This window comes from Erythrolamprus reginae, chromosome 8 (genome assembly GCF_031021105.1).
Source record: "Erythrolamprus reginae isolate rEryReg1 chromosome 8, rEryReg1.hap1, whole genome shotgun sequence".
NCBI lineage: Eukaryota > Metazoa > Chordata > Lepidosauria > Squamata > Dipsadidae > Erythrolamprus > Erythrolamprus reginae.
In genome coordinates, this window is record NC_091957.1 from 31,131,152 (window position 1) to 31,148,841 (window position 17,690).

The 17,690-nt window shown below is 42.0% G+C and overlaps 1 protein-coding gene across 8 annotated transcripts in view; it reads left to right on the plus strand.

Moving 5' to 3' along the window:
• The window catches only part of PAK3 (p21 (RAC1) activated kinase 3), a 252,788-nt gene that overhangs the window by 142,289 nt on the left and 92,809 nt on the right, over positions 1-17,690 (plus strand). Inside the window, exon 1 of one of the 8 annotated variants that reach the window (XM_070759572.1) lies at positions 2,322-2,435. The exons of the other annotated variants lie outside the window; for them this stretch is intronic. The gene's annotated coding sequence lies outside the window, so the exon portion shown is untranslated. Of the gene's footprint in view, positions 1-2,321; positions 2,436-17,690 lie in introns of those variants that run through there. 8 annotated transcript variants of the gene reach the window in all.

Consider the following 17,690-nt stretch of genomic DNA (forward strand, 5'->3'; position numbering starts at 1 on the left):
ATCTAGAAATTAATGTACAAATATTTTCTAAACTTCAGCAACTGTTTAAGCATGGCTATAAGTCTAGATGTCCACTTGGCACTGTTCAGTTAAGAAGCAATGTTCTTTATGTTGACAGCAAAATTTGTGGTGGTCATTCTGGGTTTCTGGGCAGGCAAACCAAAATCTATGAATCTTCTTGTAACCATGACAGTGGTGACTCAGATGCAAATCTGGAGTTTTGGGGAATTACACAATGCAAATTTGGAGTCTTGGGGAATGTCAGGTTGTGTTGTGCTAGAAATGGAAAGAAATCACAATTGCACTTTGCAATTTGCAACACAACTGCATCGCTCACTGCTCATGTGACAGCTGATGGGGGCAAGTTGGGGCCCTGCCTCCTTAGTTAATTTAGGAGATAGAAAAGGACTCTATTCTCCAGGAATGACTGAAACATTTATTTACTTATTGGGCATAGCAAATATTTTAAAAGCCCCCCCGCCTCCAGTTTCTTGGATTGTAAAGGTACAGGAATGGGAAATGATATACTTTTGGACTTTCTGTTAATTCTGTTAATGTAATACAGTTAAAGCTAGTATTTCTGGGTATTGGGGTTTTTTTGGGGGGGGGTACTCTGAAATGCTGATATATGACACATCCCCGTTGTTTCCAAAGGGATTCTGGGTGCAATTCATGATGCTGGTTGATGCCTTGGAAATGCTTCTTGGTTCAGTACTTGGTTGTCTTCAGGACCATCTCCTCCCAATGATATTTGCCTGTCCACTATGGTTGCATTCTTCCTTCTTTCATCAATCAAAGAGAGACTCTGCGGGTTATAGAATCCATTGGTACAAAGAACAAGATGTCTACATGACAAATGCATCTAGCAAAAGAGCAAAATGTAATTGCATCCTAATATCCACTGTTTCATTATAGATCGACTTAGATTTTGAGGGTTTTTTGGGGGAAAAAAGTAGTTTGGGATAACAGTTAAGCTGTTATCTGGTGAGTTAAGCTGTTAAACTGGTGAGACCACATTTGGAATAATGCTGTATTCAGCTCTGGAGACCTCACCTACAAAAATATATTAATAAAATTGAACGGGTCCAACGACGGGCTACAAAAATGGTGGAAGGTCTTAAGCATAAAACTTATCAGGAAAGACTTCATGAAGTCAATCTTTATAGTCTGGAGGACAGAAGGGAAAGTGGGGACATGATCAAAACATTTAAATATGTTAAAGGATTAAATAAGGTTCAGGAAGGAAGTGTTTTTAATGGGAAAGTGAACAGAAGAACAATGGGGCACAATCTGAGGTTAATTGGGGAAAAGATCAGAAGCAACGGGAGAAAGTATTATTTTACTGAAAGAGGAGTAGATGCTTGGAACAAAATTCCAGCAGATGTGGTCAGTAAATCCACAGGAACTAAATTGAGCCATGCGTAGGATAAACATATATCCACCCTAAGATAAAATACAGGAAATAGTATAAGGGCAGACTAGATGGACCAGGAGGTCTTTTTCTGACGTCAATCTTCTGTATTTCTATGTTTAAGCTGGAAACCAGGAGGCCACGGGTTCTAATTCTAGCAAAAAGCTAACTGTGTGACCTTGGGCCAGTCCTTCCCTCTCAGCTCTGGGAAGGAGGGAATGGCAAACCATTTCTGAAATCTTACCAAGAAAACTGCAGGGATTCATCCAGGTAGTTGCCAGTGGTTAACATTGCCTTAAAGGAATGAAAAAAGCAAAGAAAAGCAGTTGATATGGCATAGAGGCAAACACGTAGAATTACTGGTGTTCCAAAAATGCAGGCACAGCAACCAAAAAAAAGTGAGTGTAAGCCTTAGGGAATCACCAGTTAGTTCTCCTGGGCTGTAACCATGGGTTGGGTTGAGATTGTTTGGAGAAAGTGGTTCCTGTGTGTCTCTTCTCTCATGGAATGCCACCAGCAGGGACCTTAGGGAGTTAAGCCTTTTCAATCTCTTCCTCCTCCTTTAGAGTATCATCCCCCTGTGATCTCGTTGGTTCTGGCTCTCTTAGGGTTTGGGGAAGCCAATATGATCAGAATTTGGTCCCTCCTGCAGGGAGTGTTGCTCTAATTACATTTTTAGAATTCTCTGCTGCGGGGAGATGTTGTTATGATTGCATCATTGTGCTGGAGTTGACTTTATTTATCATTATGCTTTATTATAATTTTTCTTTTTTCTTTTAGCCCTCTTTAAGAATAGTTGGGATTATCAGAGTTGGCAACAACTGTGGAAGGAAAACAGGCCATAAAATCCATCAGTCCATCACTCAGCCTACAATGAAAAATAAACAAACCCTGCATTGCAAATGTACTGATCATGAGAACAATCTAGGAATAGAAACAAGAAGAGAGAGAAATGTGGCGGGCGGGATAAACAAGGAAGAACATAGGACACCTCTCTGTTACATAAAGCTGCAACTTAATTACAGTAAGGAAACCTTCTCCAACTCAATGTCTTCCAGATGTTTTAAGATTGCACCTCCTAAAATTGGCTAGGAGCCTTGGGATACCGATGCCTACAAAAGGACATAACCCTCTTTGATCAGGCTGAATGCCAGCTTCTCTCAGTGGATAAATAGGTACCTGTGGGTTGCTTGAAAGATGGAGAGATGGAGATTTGATGAGGGTGATGTTAACCATTCAGTCGTGTCCGACGATTCTATGAGCCAAGTCTCTGCACATCTTCCGATCTTGCACTACTTTTGAGCTTTTCTGTGGTCTGGCTGGTGTCAGCTTTGATGGTGTTCAGCCACCGTGTTGTTTGGCTGCCTGGTTTCCTTTTACCTCTAACTCTTCCTGACAGAATAGCTCTCTCTGAGGGAGACGTATTTGCCTTCTTTCCCCATTGTTCTTTATTAACTGGTATTTGGAGGCAAGCTAAACTCAATTGGAGGCAACTGAGTGTTTGGAAGCCCTTGATGGACCTCTGTTCCATGAATTCCTCCAATCCCCTTTTCCCATGCTGTCTACATTAGTTGCCATCAACCCTAACATGGGAATGAATCCTTCACATTAACTGTGCACTTGTAGGAATATCAGCCTTCCTAGATAAACTAGATAGGAACAAGGACTAAATGAACGAATTCTAATTTATTGCAAGGCTACATTAACAGAATTTTGCAAATCTGAAAGTTTGAACACTGCCACTTTTAACTGCTTGAGCCATTAGGGTGGATCCTTCCTAAATTTCTTCCTTCAATTATTAAGCAACTGGGGACTTGAGAATTTCTTCTCTGAGTGTTTTCTGGGCAGTATCTCTTCCCCCGATTCCCCAAGGTCATCCACACATTTGATTACAGCAAAGATGCCATATTTGTGTAGACATTGGGACGGGACCAGTGGCTTTGTTCCCTGGCATGATATGATAATGAGGTGTTTTTATTTTCAGAAGAATTGTCAATCAAACATCTAATGCCAGGACTTGGGGTGTTAATTGGCAGACAAGATATTTTGGCTATGATGCTAAGAAGGCTGGATAATGATGATGATGATGATGATAGAAAACTTCTTCAGCCTCTACCCAAAGGAAAAGTGATAATTTTTTCTATATTAAAAGAAAACCATGGTGGTCTTTAGGTATGCGAAATGCTGAGTTGCATTTTCATATCTTCTGCTTAGCCTGTGTTTGTAAGTGCACTCAAATGTCAAGAAGTCTTTATGTGGTTACAACTGAGTGAAAACTGAGTCTCTAAACCTTCTCATGGTTCACCAAAGAGAGTTGAGTGGAGTAATATCCCATATTCATATCTCTTCACTGGTGAGATTATGGTGGGATGCTTAAAAAAGAAGGCCTAAAATGTTCTCTAGCAGGCTGCGTTGCTCTCCCAGTCAGAATTATATTTGAAGGACTCAGAGCACGAGTGGGCAACTATGGCCTTTTTGCAGTCTGTGGACGTCAACTCCCAGAATTCCAGGTGGCTCAGGGATTCTGGCAGTTGAAGTCCGAAGATCATAAAGGGGTATAGTTGCCCACCTCTGACTTAGGAGCACGTTTGATGAGGTTAGGGGTATCCTTAGTTGGCGTTTGAAGTATTTGAAGTTAAGGGCTACAGTGAATAGTTCAGTAATAGAAACTGATTTACTGTAGATTCACTTAATAACCAGATTCATTTGATGATAACTGCAAAATGTCATAAAATTGGTCACGAAACCTACTTAATGACCAGCATGTTTTATGACAGTAATTCTGGGCTTAAATGACATACCTGTAGAACGTAATTGGCTCTAAAAATAATCCCAGAGATGAGAAGAAGCAACCAGCCTAGATGACAGGGTGATTAAGAAAAAGGAATCTCAGAATCCTATGTAATATTATATTATGATTATTTTATATTTTAATTTATTTTATATTTTATATTATATTTTATTTTATTTCTAGCTGTACCTGAGCATGCGTGGCTGTGGCTCAATCTGGTTTGTCTGGTTTGCCGACTCTAGAACCTGCAACATATAATTGTCCCCTTCCTCTGTTTACGAGATGTAATGCATGGTTGTGAATGAATTGGTTGACTGTCTTTTATTATATATGGGATTTCAGTAGTAACTTATAATTAATTAGATTTGTTGTTGTGTTGCTTTTGTACCCTGTGAGCTACCCCGAGTCTTCGGAGAAGGGTGCCATATAAATCTAATTAATAATAATAATAATAATAATCATCATCATCATCATCATCCATGTTTAGATCTAAACTGCAGACGTGTATTTGAATGCAACATTGTGTCCAAATTTCAAAGCAATTGGTGAAGAAGGTCCTGTTTTAAGCACCTGTATGTTTTTACCTGTCACAGGTGTGACATTTATATAATATAGGTATATAAAAACATGTGCATATTCAAACGCAATATTGTGTGAAAATTTCAAAGCAATGGGTGAGGAACTTTAGGAGATTTAAGATTTTGAACAAACGAACAGTTACATTTTTATTTATATAGATTTATTTCATATTTCTTACAATAATATAATATTAGCGTTCTTGGTTTTAGAACATGAATCCTAGAGCGTAAAAACCTTGGAGGTCTTCTAATCCAATTCCCTGCTCAAGGCAAGAGGTTTCATAGTGCCATCCCAGTCAAATGGGTGTCCAGTGTATTTTTTAAAACCTCCAGTGATGAAGCACTAATAAGTCTGGGTGGCAAGCGTAAGATGGGGAGAGCCATAATTCTCTATGCAGCAACCTGGGTGGGTGGGGGAGCTAACAGGGAAGGGAAGGTTTTCAGTCTGGGGAAGGAAAAGAAAAAACTACAAAGGAGCTGCAGACGAACAGAAAGCTCAGCCCATCCTTGAGAGATGCAGCAAAAGAGGCTTGGTTACCGTGACCTGATCAGGTGCTCAAACTGTCTGTTGCTATGGCGATGGAGATGAGTAGAGAAAAAGATGCACACTAGCAGGGCGCTTTCTGAAACCGCATGTCTTTCCTCACTGTCTTAACAGGGTGGATACACACACAAACACACACACACATTATTTATTTCTGCATCAACTTTTTGATACATTCAATATAGATTCTTTTATTAGTTTAGAGCAGTGGTTCTCAACCTTTCTAATGCCGCGACCCCTACAGTTCCTCATGTTGTGGTGACCCCAACCATAAGTCTAGCGCCAGTTCTCCCAACAGAGCTTGAAGCTGATTGGCAGCAAGGTCAGAGAGACACCCCCACTATAAACGCCTGATTGGTCGGATTGTAAAAATATATTCCAAGGAGCCAGAATAGAAGCTTTATATGGGAAATTTGTCTTTTCCCATGATCTTAGGCGACCCCTGTGAAATGGCCATTTAATCCACAAAGGGATCCCTACCCCCAGGTTGAGAACTATTGGTATAAAATATAAAATACAAAAATACACAAGAAAATAGTAGTAAAATAAGGGAGGGAGAACGGAAAGGAAAATGGAAAAAAAGGAAGTAAAGGTGTTGACTCCTGACTCCCTCCGGTGCAGTAGAATAAGATAACAGCATCAAACCTCAACTTTTTACTTTTATGTAATAATAGATAAACTAGATATTTCCATAACTCAAACTTGTCTAATTGGTAAAACCCAAAATGTAAGTTTCATTTTTTTCCCTATCTCAAGCACAAAGTGAAGAAATGGTTTCCAAGTAGAAACAGATATAATTGTGTGTTTTTTCTTTAATCAAAGCAGGCAATTTTGCCATCTCTGCTAACTCCATCAATGTTTGCCTCCAAGAGAAGCCAGGACAATGTCTTCAAATGTCATAACCGAATTCCTTCCCCAGCTCTTCTATTTGGGAGAAAACAGGACAATGTCTGCTCCTAAATAGAAATGCTTGCTGGTGGAAGTCAGTGAGAAGGTCCCTTAATCTTGAATCTGTAAATTATTATTATTATTATTATTATTATTATTATTATTATTATTATTATTATTTATTAAATTTATATGCCGCCCCTCTCCAAAGACTCGAGGCGGCTTGCAACAAATGAAAACAGTATCTATCGAGGTATGATTAATTAAAATTAAAATTAAGAATTACATTTAAAAAGCTAAAATGTCCATTCAAAGAAACCCAAATTCATTGTAACAAAGATAATTTAGCAGCCTTCCAGCATTTGTGAGACAGTCTCAGAGAAAAGGGAATCGAGTTATTCTCAAAAACACCTGAGAGCAGGAAAGGAAACAATAGAAGGCAACTTATCAAGGAAAGAACCAACTAGAACAGTGATGGCAAATCTTTTTTGGTTTGTGTGCCAAATGAGGTGTGGTTGTGCTAGCATGCGTACACATGCCCACATCTTCCCTCCCCCCACGTATGCGTACTCCCCCTGCGCTGCACACTGCACATTCACATAGACCTTTCTGAAGCCTGGTAGGTGAAAAAAATGCCCAAATGAACAAACTGGAAGTTTGGAAAACTCACTTCCAGTTTGCCCATTGTGCTGTTTTTTGCGCTCCGGGGCTTCAGGAATCCCCTGGACAGTGATGGGCTACCAAAATTTTTACTACCACCCTGTGGACATGGCGTATGCATTTTGTTTCAACATCTTTCAGTGCAAATTGGGTGCTCTGGAGTGGAGCTCCAAATTTTGCTACCGGAACTGCGTTCCTGACCATTCCCACAGGAGCCCATCACTGCCCCTGGAGTGCAAAAAACAGCACAACGGCAAATCTGAAGTGCATTTTTCTGAAATTCTGGCTTTTCCTGAAGCATCCAGAGGGCAAAATGACCTTTTCCAAGGCCGAAATTCAGCTGGTAATGCGTGCTGGAGCTGAAACATGGCAAAGTCTCATGTGCCTTCTGATATGCTCTGTGTGCCACCTCTGGCACGCGTGCCATAAATTTGCCATCACGGAACTAGAACAAAGGAGAAATTTCCTGAGAACAATTAGTCAGTGAAAGGGCTTAGCTCTTGAAATTGTGGATGCTCCATTTACTGGAAGTTTTTAAGAAGAGACTGGACAATCATTATCCCTTCCAACTCTATTATTCTGTAATTGAATTACTAGAACCTACAAAGAACTCTGTGAGATGTGAGGTTGGTTTGGAGACGTTGGGGATGCATCTCTGGAGACCCTCTCCTCCCCAAATAAAATAACATAGGTGTTTTTTTCAATCTGTTGCAAACCTTTGTTGGCTTTTGGCAGCCTTTGGTGAGAGAGCTTGCAAGATAATTCTTGCCTTACCTCACATGAGATTTTGTCTCTTCTCATTCATGCTGGGTTTTGTAAAAGAGAGTGAAGGTTTCACTCACAATTATAAAAAGCTCTTGGGTGAGAGCTGTCAGTAGCCCCCAAAGCGTGACCACATTTTAATTTTTTCCCCAAGCTATAACTGGGAAAAGTTTGGTTGATACTTAAAATGAGGAAATTATTTATGCTTGATTGTTAAACATTGAGGCAATCAATGTCAAGGACAGAAACTTGGATGATGTTCTAAGGAAATTATCATCTTAGGGATCCTTCCTTGATCAGTGCAGTCTCTTCTGGGCTTACAGAACAATAGGAAAATCTTCCCACAACACTATTGAAAGAACCTCTCTTTTTTTGGACACACACTGAAAGTTGCCAAACCCTAATGAGGGCATATTAATTTTTTCCAGGGCTTCATAAATCCTCATCTCGGGCTGCAGAACTAGGGTGGCTTTACAGACTTTTATGGATTATTTTGCTTTTGATCGCTGCCTAGAGTTCAGGAGTTGAATGGTTCTAATAAATTATGTTCATCCATCTTGTTCGAAGAGGACCTTGACATCTAATGGGTTGTGGGCTGTTCGCGATGTGTCCGCAGGTGGCTGGTAAGGCCTATATGGGCAGAAATGTTCTGCCACATGTTGGGCAGACATGCGTGGGCACCATTGTCATAGCATTTGCAGCTGTGGCTTTGCGGAGTTGTCGCTTCTCTTCTCTTCTAATAAATAAAAATAAACAAACTACTTGCAAAGGAATGTAGAACAGGTAGTGCAAGTCCAGCCAACCTACAAACCACAATTGAATTCAACATTTTTGTTTCTAAGGAAGGCAATGGTTAAGAGGGTTTTACGACCTTTCATGCCATACTTGTTAAGTGAATCACTGCAGTTGTTAAATTGGTAATATTGTTGTTAAGTGAATCTGGCTTCCCCATTGATTTTTCTTGTCAGAAGATCGCAAAAGGGGGTCAACATGACCCTGGGACACAGCAACCGTCATAAACACGAGTTTACAGAAGTTGTGGGTGTTCCAACACTGGAGGTTTTGAAGAATAAATTGGATGACTATTGAACTGAAGTGGAGGGAGGGAGCATGGCCAATTGCTACAGCGACACCAAGTTTCCCACGCTCCGCAGGAAATTCCGATATCCACTCCACTCGGGGGACCTGGTTCGGTTAGAACCAGGTCAGAACCAACCTGGAGGGGTGGCAAAGGAGGAGGACATTGTCAGATTTCCTGGGAGGGGTGGCAACCCCCCCAGGGAGCCGACAAAGATCCCTTGACCAGTGGTGCTGGGAAACGACTCATTGTTTTAGCCGCGACAGCTGCAACAAACAGGATTGTTAATTTAAAGATTGGATGTCACCTGGACAGAAGACTAAAGATTAAGTGCTGAGGAGAAGAACTGAAACTAAAAATTAATTAAAGAACTGAAGTGGTATAGAATTTCCAGCTTGAGAAGAGGATTGGACCTGAAGACTCAAAAGTCCATTCCAGTTCTGTTACTGTGGTTACAGAGGAACTCCTTTGAGAGTTACAAGAGTCTCTGCAGATGATTGATTGCCACAGTTTTCAGGGCTTAAAATATGGCTGAACTGCTGTGTTGCATGATCCTCCAAGGGCTGCTGGCAGTCATGGTAACTCCAAGGCTGACATCTCCATCACATGTAGGAACCATTAAACACAGGGGACGACAGCTCCTATCAGTGGTCCCTTGGAGACTCTCAGGTTGAGGTCACAATCTCCATAAATCATCTGGTTTTTAAACCATGAGGCAGAAATGCCAACTAGATGTGTCCTGAAAACTCCTACTCTGGAAACTGAGGGGTGTTCATTAAATGGACCTTACCTTTTGCTGCATCTCAATGCAATACAGATAGCCTAAGAGTTCAGTAAGGGGCATGCAGAATGCCTTCTGTCCCCTGTCCTAATGTTTCTTTTTTTACTAGTATCATGTATATAAATATTGTTATATCTTTGTATACCACCAATACGTATTTGACAAAATAAATAAATGAATAAATAAAATAAAAAGTTAACCCTCAACTTAAAGGCATTCATTTAGCGACCATTAGAAGTTACAACAGCACTGAAAAAAGTGCCTTACACTTATATAATTATTGTAGCATCCCCATGGTTACTTCATCACAATTTGGGCACTTGGCAACCAACCTGTATTTACTAGAGTTGCAGCATCCCGGTGTGTGTGTGTGTAATGTGATCATGATTTGTAAACTTCCCAGCCAGCAAACTCAATGGAGGAAGCCAGATTTGCTTAACAACACCATGATTCATTTAACAACTGCAGTCATTTGCTTAACAGCCATGGCAAATAGTGTTGTAACATTGGAAGTGACTCATTTCACAACCCTCTTGCTTAGCAATTGAATTTCCGGTCCCAACTGTGGTTGTAAGTCAAGAATTACCTGTATAGTAGTTACTATAACTGTAGTTGGATTCACCTTGCAACAAAGGTTCTTTTTCCAAAGGCAACTGGACTCTCTTGGTTTTTTTTCCTTAAAAAGATTTGCTTCTTTTCAACCCAAGAGTTCTTGGATGAGAAGCAAAATGTTTTCAAAGAAACGTTTGGAAAAAATCACCTTTAAAAAAGCACCTTTGGGACAAACATCACCTGGATGATTGAGAATCTCCATAGTGATTCATCTTGCGATTTCTCAGGCTTATTATCTTCCATGAATGAGCTGAGTCTTCTCATTAGTCAACTTTTCATTTCACTTTCTCACAAAAAGTCCAGTAATGGTTCATATCAATTTAATTACTGTTTGTTAATAAAACCACAGCTGATTTATTTAACTGCACCACGCTCTAATTAAAGCAGGAATGGAAAAATCCTAAGCTCTAGTGTTAAACCCATGCTTCTCAATTTTGGTAACTTTAAGGTGCGTGGACTTCAATTCCCAGAATTCCCAAGGCAGCATGAAGTTCACCCATCTTAAACTTGCCCAGACTGAAAAAATACTGATATACAGATAGAGATTTTTCCATTCCTCTGTTACTGATTTTATTTACTTATAAGTAATCATAATACAAAATCCTCACTTCCAACCCATTCTAGAGCAACCGTCTTTTTTTTCTTTGTTAAAAGGCAACTATCATAAAAAGTAATGGTAAGAAATATACATGAAATTGATATTAAGAATATATGGAGAAGATTGAAGTACTATGGCCTAAAAGATTAGATGGGATTACAAAAAAAGCAGCCTAAAAACTGTATTAGTTGATGGCTTTTTAAACACATATAAGAAATTTGAGTAACTATTCTTGTCCAGATGTCAAATGTAAAGGAGGCAGCATTGGGTGGATTATGAATACCGAATTTTTTAAAAAAATTGTAATGTATTCCTAGATTGATGGTATGTTATTTTGCAAATGTGCTTGGAGTAAAAAAATAAAAAAATCTTTGCCCCCACCACAAAAAAAAGAACAGAGAGAGCAGGGAGAGATAATAATAATAATAATAATAATAATAATAATAATAATAATAATAATAATAATAATAATAATAATAATAATAATATTGTGTGATTCAATGAAGCTGAGACCTGTGCCGGCGGTAGTGTAAACTACTGGTAGGTCTAACCTTGCTGGAGTGGTCAAAGCAGAGGAGCCAGACTAAACGTACCTAACCCATTTAAACTAATGGAGAGACAAAACAAAAAGAAGTCCATACTGGCTCGGTCGTTGCCCAGGGTAAAAAGGACTGTGGTGGCTGCTGTACAACCTGGGCAGCCATCGACAAATGAGCTACAGGAACAAAACAAACAAAGCTTACAAATCAAAAAGCGGCAGAAATTCTCAATGTCAGAGAATTGCACAATCAGGAAGTGTTATTACAACTCGGAGCCTGAAAAACGTGGATATCAAAGATGGATTTTCCAATAATAGAAAAAAAGAATATGCAGACTCAAAAATAACGGAACTTCGACTGGCCGATCAGCGACGACTCATAATCAGGAACCAAATGTTCAGTGAAGTCAAATGAGAAGAAATACAGAAAATTTGCAAAATGGAAACACCAAAATCTGATCTGGCACCAGTAGAAGCTCCAATAAGATCTGGAGTCACTGCAGAACTGTAACCTGATGAAAACTTGGAAAGACAGCAAGAAGCTGCTGATGAGACACTTGACACTATGACTCAAAGGCAGCAAGAACTTAAGGACCAAATATTTGTTCATGCAGGGTCCAATACAGAGCAAAAGAGACTATCAGCCTTAAAAAACATAAGCAAGAAACGACTTGTCCTCTGCACTTGCAACTGTCAATGTAACTTCAATTGAAGAATTGTACCAGCTTGCCTACAGTACAGCTGTGATAGTAATTGAAGAACTAGGGTTATTGCAACAGAAACCAATTGGAAAACCAACTGGAAAACCCGACTAGAACTGAAAATCAAAAGCTTGAGATCAGATGCAAGTAACTTGAAGAACATTAAGGAGCAGAAACTGAACAATCAGAAGATCAAAGACTATTTGACAAAAAAGTACTGGCTTAGTACAAGAAAGATCGAAGAAGCTCTGGAAATTGTAAAGCAGCGGATAACAGCGACAGCCAGGAAAATTGAGCGATATGAACCTAGGATCACCCAGTACAGGTAGAATTAAGCATTTCAATCCAACCAGCGACAGTTCTACCAGAACCTGCATCAGCAAACAGATAAGAAAATTGAAAAGCCAGAGGTGAAAATTGAAATAAACCCAGAGACAGGGTTAGGTGAGAATGGTACCTTTATTCAGCTCAGAATAGGTAAGTGACTTTCAGCTAGTACCGTCTGCTCTACCTGGGAGAAACCGCTCCTTTTATACATTTGCGGTTCCCGCCAAAGCAAGAGCAGCCGCATCTGAGCCAATCAGGAGCGACTTCCTGATTCTGGCTCAGACAGCGCTTTAACAAGGAACAAACTATTTACAGAGATACAAGGTAGCCATTACAGGATACAACACCCCTCCCTCCTTAGTTTGGATACATCCATCATGAAAGCCATGTGACGAAGTCCTCCAATCTGCTGGGTCTCCGCGAAGCTTGCTCCGACCTGCGCAGTTCAGTTGTGTCCTCGCCGCTGACGGTGGAGGTCAGCTCGCTGTTGCTGCCCCGGCGCGGCTGGGGCCTGTTTTGGGCTCCGGCCTGCTGATTCGACCTGGCAGACACAACGCTGGCTTCGGATGAGGAAGATGGTTCGGCGTCGCTGGAGGAGTCTCTCTGACCCAATAAGTTCATTTGAATGTCTATAGCATCGGGTTGCGTGTTAAAGTCTGTTGAAATGGGAGAGTCTGTGTCAGCGGTTTGCTCCAGGGAGTTTTCCATGCGTTTTCTTACGTGGTCAATGTGCCGCTTCCACATTCGACCATCCTCGTTTTACAATGTATGTCTTAGGAGCACTTTGTTTAACAATAATTCCCTTCATCCAGTTTACACCTCCATCAAAAATTTTTACAAACACATTTTGACCCAAATACATTTGTCTTTCAGGGTGTACATACATTTGGTTATTTGTACAAAACCTTGGGTGTAACCTATCTAGTGGGGACCTTAGTTTCCTTCCCATTAGTAACTCAGCAGGGCTTATGTGTGTGTGAGTGTTTGGGGTAATGTGCTGGGTTAACAAAAACTGATCCAAATTTTGTTGTACATCTCCTGGGCCTGATCTGCGCAATGCTTCCTTTGCCACGTGAACGTAGCGTTCTGCCAAACCATTAGCCCAGGGCGAGTAAGGCGAGATGAGTGCGTGTCTGACTCCAAGACTATCTAAGAACAATTCAAACTGCCTGGCCGTTAATTGTGGCCCATTGTCAGACACTAGGATATCAGGGCAACCCTGGGTAGCAAACAGCCTGCGCAGCACCTTGATGGTGGCACTTGTGGTTATGTTGTTCATTGCTATGATTTCCACCCATTTTGAAAATGCATCCACTACTATTAAGAAGTATTGTGACCCCATTGGCCCTGCAAAATCAATATGGACCCTGGACCATGGCCCGGCAGGCTGCTCCCACTCTGCTGGAGTTGTTTTGGGGGGGGGTTAGGCCGTGATTCTTGGCATGGGTCACATTTGGCTACCCAGTTTTCAATATCAGCATCCAAACCTGGCCACCATAAATGCCCCCTGGCTAGGCCCTTCATCCTGACAATCCCAGGATGGCCCACATGTAACATTTCGAGTACTTTTACCCTTAGGCTTTTAGGAATGATCACTCTATCCCCCCACAACAGACAACCTTTTACATATGACAATTCTAGTCTTTTGGTTTTGAAGTCACACAATTCAGGTTTCACAGAGTCATTTTGCCATCCCTTAAGTACACAGTTTACCACCTGTTTTAGGATTGGGTCTTGCTGCGTGTTTGCAGCCACCTCTTTTGCAGTAGTTAATGGGTTGTCCTCGAGCTCTATCATTAAGACATCAGCAGATGGGGCAGGGTCCTCCACTAACTCTGCCATGGGGCACCTACTGAGACCATCTGCGTGGTTGATGGTTTCCCCCCCTTTATGGATGAGTTCGTACTGATATCATGAGAGGAAAAGGGCCCATCTGATTAGTCTTGGGGACATAAATGGAGGAGTAGGCTTGTTCGGGGCTAAAAGACCCAATAAGGGCTTGTGGTCGGTAACCAATTCAAAACTTCTTCCAAAAAGGTAATTATGAAACTTCTTCACCCCTGCCACTAAAGCTAGAGCCTCCTTATCTAGTTGGCTATAATTTCTTTCAGTATTGGTCATCGTTATGGAAAAGAAAGAAATTGGGGCCTCTGTTTTGTTAGGCAAAACGTGAGCCAAGACTCCTCCCACGCCGTACGGGGAAGCGTCGCACGTAAGCCTGATAGGTAGCGAAGTACTATACTGGACTACCACACTTTTAGAAGTTAATAATTGTTTTATTTGTACAAAGGCTTCATGTTCAGTTCTCCCCCATGTCCAAGGGGTTTCTTTCTGGAGCAAGTGGTGTAGAGGCTCTGCTACTGTTGCCTTCTGTTTTAAAAAAATGGAGTAAAAATTAAGAAGGCCTAAAAAAGCTTGCAATTCAGTCTTATTTTGTGGCTGTGGGGCTTCTCTAATGGCTCTCAGTTTCTCAGTCGTGGGGTGGATACCATCCTTATCTATTTTATAACCTAGGAATTCTACGCTGTTGGTTCCCCAGACGCATTTATCAGGCTTAATTCTCAACCCTTTGTCCTGAAGTCTCTGAAGTACTTCCCTTATCCTTTTGTTGAGCTGTTCTTGGTTTTCCCCTGCAATTAAGATGTCATCAAAATAGGGAATGGCCCCTTTAATCCCTGATAACAATCGTTCCATTATGCTTTGGAATATCCCTGGGGCTATGCTTACTCCAAACTGTAATCTGGTACATTTAAAGGCACCCCTGTGGGTTACAATAGTTTGCGCGTTTGCTGTCGGTTCATCAACAGGTAACTGTTGATAAGCTTGTGCGAGATCGATCTTTGCAAACCTTTTTCCTTCCCCCAGGGAGTGCAGGAGTTGTTGTACCACCGGAATGGGGTAAGGGTGATGCTGGAGGGCCTTATTTAGCGTGGATTTATAGTCAGCGCAAACTCTTAAGAAGCCATCCGGTTTTAGAGGCGTGACTATGGGTGTTTCCCATGGTCCCTGCTCTACAGGAACTAAAATGCCTTGGCTTATGAGCTTATCCAGCTGCAGGTCAAGTTTGGGAAGGAGCGGAAGGGGTACCCTGCGAGGTTTGAGCCGGACAGGCGGGACCTTGGGGTCAATAGAAAACGAGATAGGGGGCCCTTTATACGATCCCAAGGTGGGGCTAAACACTTCAGGGAACTCTTGTAAAAAGTTAGGCATGCTATCACAGTTAACATTACAAATACCAGAAATTTCAATTCCCAAAGGTTCCATCCAAGCCAACCCCAGGAGAGAGTGCTTAGCCCCTGTAACAACAATCATAGGCAGGGTACATTTAACATTCTTAAACACGATAGGTACATTCACTTTGCCCAGAACAGAGATTATCCCCCCTTGAAAATCTCTAATTACCAATGAGGTTTGCAATAGCTCAGATTTAGATAGGCTAGGCATGTACAATTTAAGCTTTTCCCACGGCATAATGGTGTATTTAGACCCCGTGTCAAGCTCCATAGAACATGGCTTGTTGTTTAGAAGTAATGAAATAACAATTTTGCCCCCATTTTTCGTTGCCGTGTTATTCACGGAAAATTGAGTGTTACCTCTTGAGTAGTCGCGGTTAGCGGCTGAGTAGTTCTTTCGGCCCAAAAAACGGAAAGGTCGGTTTTCTCGCGGTTGAGGTGTTTGATTCTGGGGGCGTTGATGGCGCGGAGTGGAGAAGGTTTCCTCTGGTGCAGATGCTCTGCAGGCTTCGGCGATGTGGCCGCGTTGCAGCGGCGGCATATGGCGTCCCAGAAGGGGCATCGTTGGCGCTGATGGTTTCCTCGGCAGCCAGCGCAGGGGGCGGCGGGGTGAGGAAATCTGTGGTGTCTCGGCTGGTCTTGCAGCAGGAAACAGCTGTCCTCGTTGCGAGCTGGTGGGCTGAGGTCGTCTGGGTCCTTGGCGCGGGAAAACGTGGAGTCTATTTTGGCGATAACTTCTTTCCTTTCGTGATCTATCAGCTCTTTAGCAGCGGCGTCGGCGACCTCTGCGGTTTGTGCTAGCTTAATCACTGTTTGTAGGGTCGGTTCGTCTTCGGTGAGGAGTTTGTTCCTGACCGAGGCGTTTATCATGCCAAAGACTAAGGCATCGGTGAGGCGAGCTTCCGGGTTGTCAAACTTGCATTTCGCAAGCACCGTTCGAAGTCACGTTGCAAATTGGTTGATTGATTCCGCTTCGCGCTGAGCCATTCTGGAGAACTGGTGCCGGAAAACCATGGCTGGTTTTGTTGGCTTGAAATGGCTCGCGAGCTTGGCTTGCAGGACGTCCCAAGCGACAGATCTTGCTGGCAGCAGGTTGGTGAGAGTCTGGGTGAGGGCGCGGATTTCTGGACCGCAGTAGTTCAGGAAAATGGCCCGTCTCCGATCGGCGTCGGCGTCCCGTATTCCTGCTGCCTCGAGGAAGATCTCGAAGTTGGCTAAGTAGTCGTCCCAGGAAGTCTCAAAGAACTCAGGAGCCCGGCCGATTTGGAGGTTGTTCATGTTGCACGCGTGGTTTCTTTCGTCCGTCGTCGCCAGTGAAATAAACCCAGAGACAGGGTTAGGTGAGAACGGTACCTTTATTCAGCTCAGAATAGGTAAGTGACTTTCAGCTAGTACCGTCTGCTCTACCCGGGAGAAACTGCTCCTTTTATACATTTGCGGTTCCCGCCAAAGCAAGAGCAGCCGCATCTGAGCCAATCAGGAGCGACTTCCTGATTCTGGCTCAGACAGCGCTTTAACAAGGAACAAACTATTTACAGAGATACAAGGTAGCCATTACAGGATACAACAAAAATAACAACAAAGTTCTGGAAAGATCTCTGGGAGGTCGAAAAGGACTATAACAAACTGCTGGGTGGATAAAGGAGTTTGAGAAAAAATTCTCAAAGAGCAATATGCAGCAGCTGGAAATAACACCTGAAATGATTGTAAAAAGAATGAACAAATTAAAGAACTGGATGTCTCCTGGCACTGATCAGGTGCATGGTTTTTGGCTGAAATACCTGACCAGCCTGCATGCAAAAATGGCCAAATTGTTCAACAAAATGCTGCAGACAGGAAATATCAGTGAATGGCTTACAACTGGCAGAACATATTTAATACAGAAAGACGCAGCGAAAGGAGCCATACCAGGAAACTACAGGCCAATAACATGTTTGCCGACCATGCTCAAACTGCTGACAGGTATCATAGCTGACAGAATTCAGGACTACCTAGAAGAAAATGACATCATGCCAATGGAGCAAAAGGGCAATAAAAGACAAAGCAGAGGTACGAAAGACCAGCTCCTAATTGATAAAATGATTTCGGAGAACTGTAAGAACAGGAAAACAAACCTATACATGACCTGGATTGACTACAAGAAAGCCTTTGACTCATTGCCACGCAGCTGGATCATAAAATGCCTGGA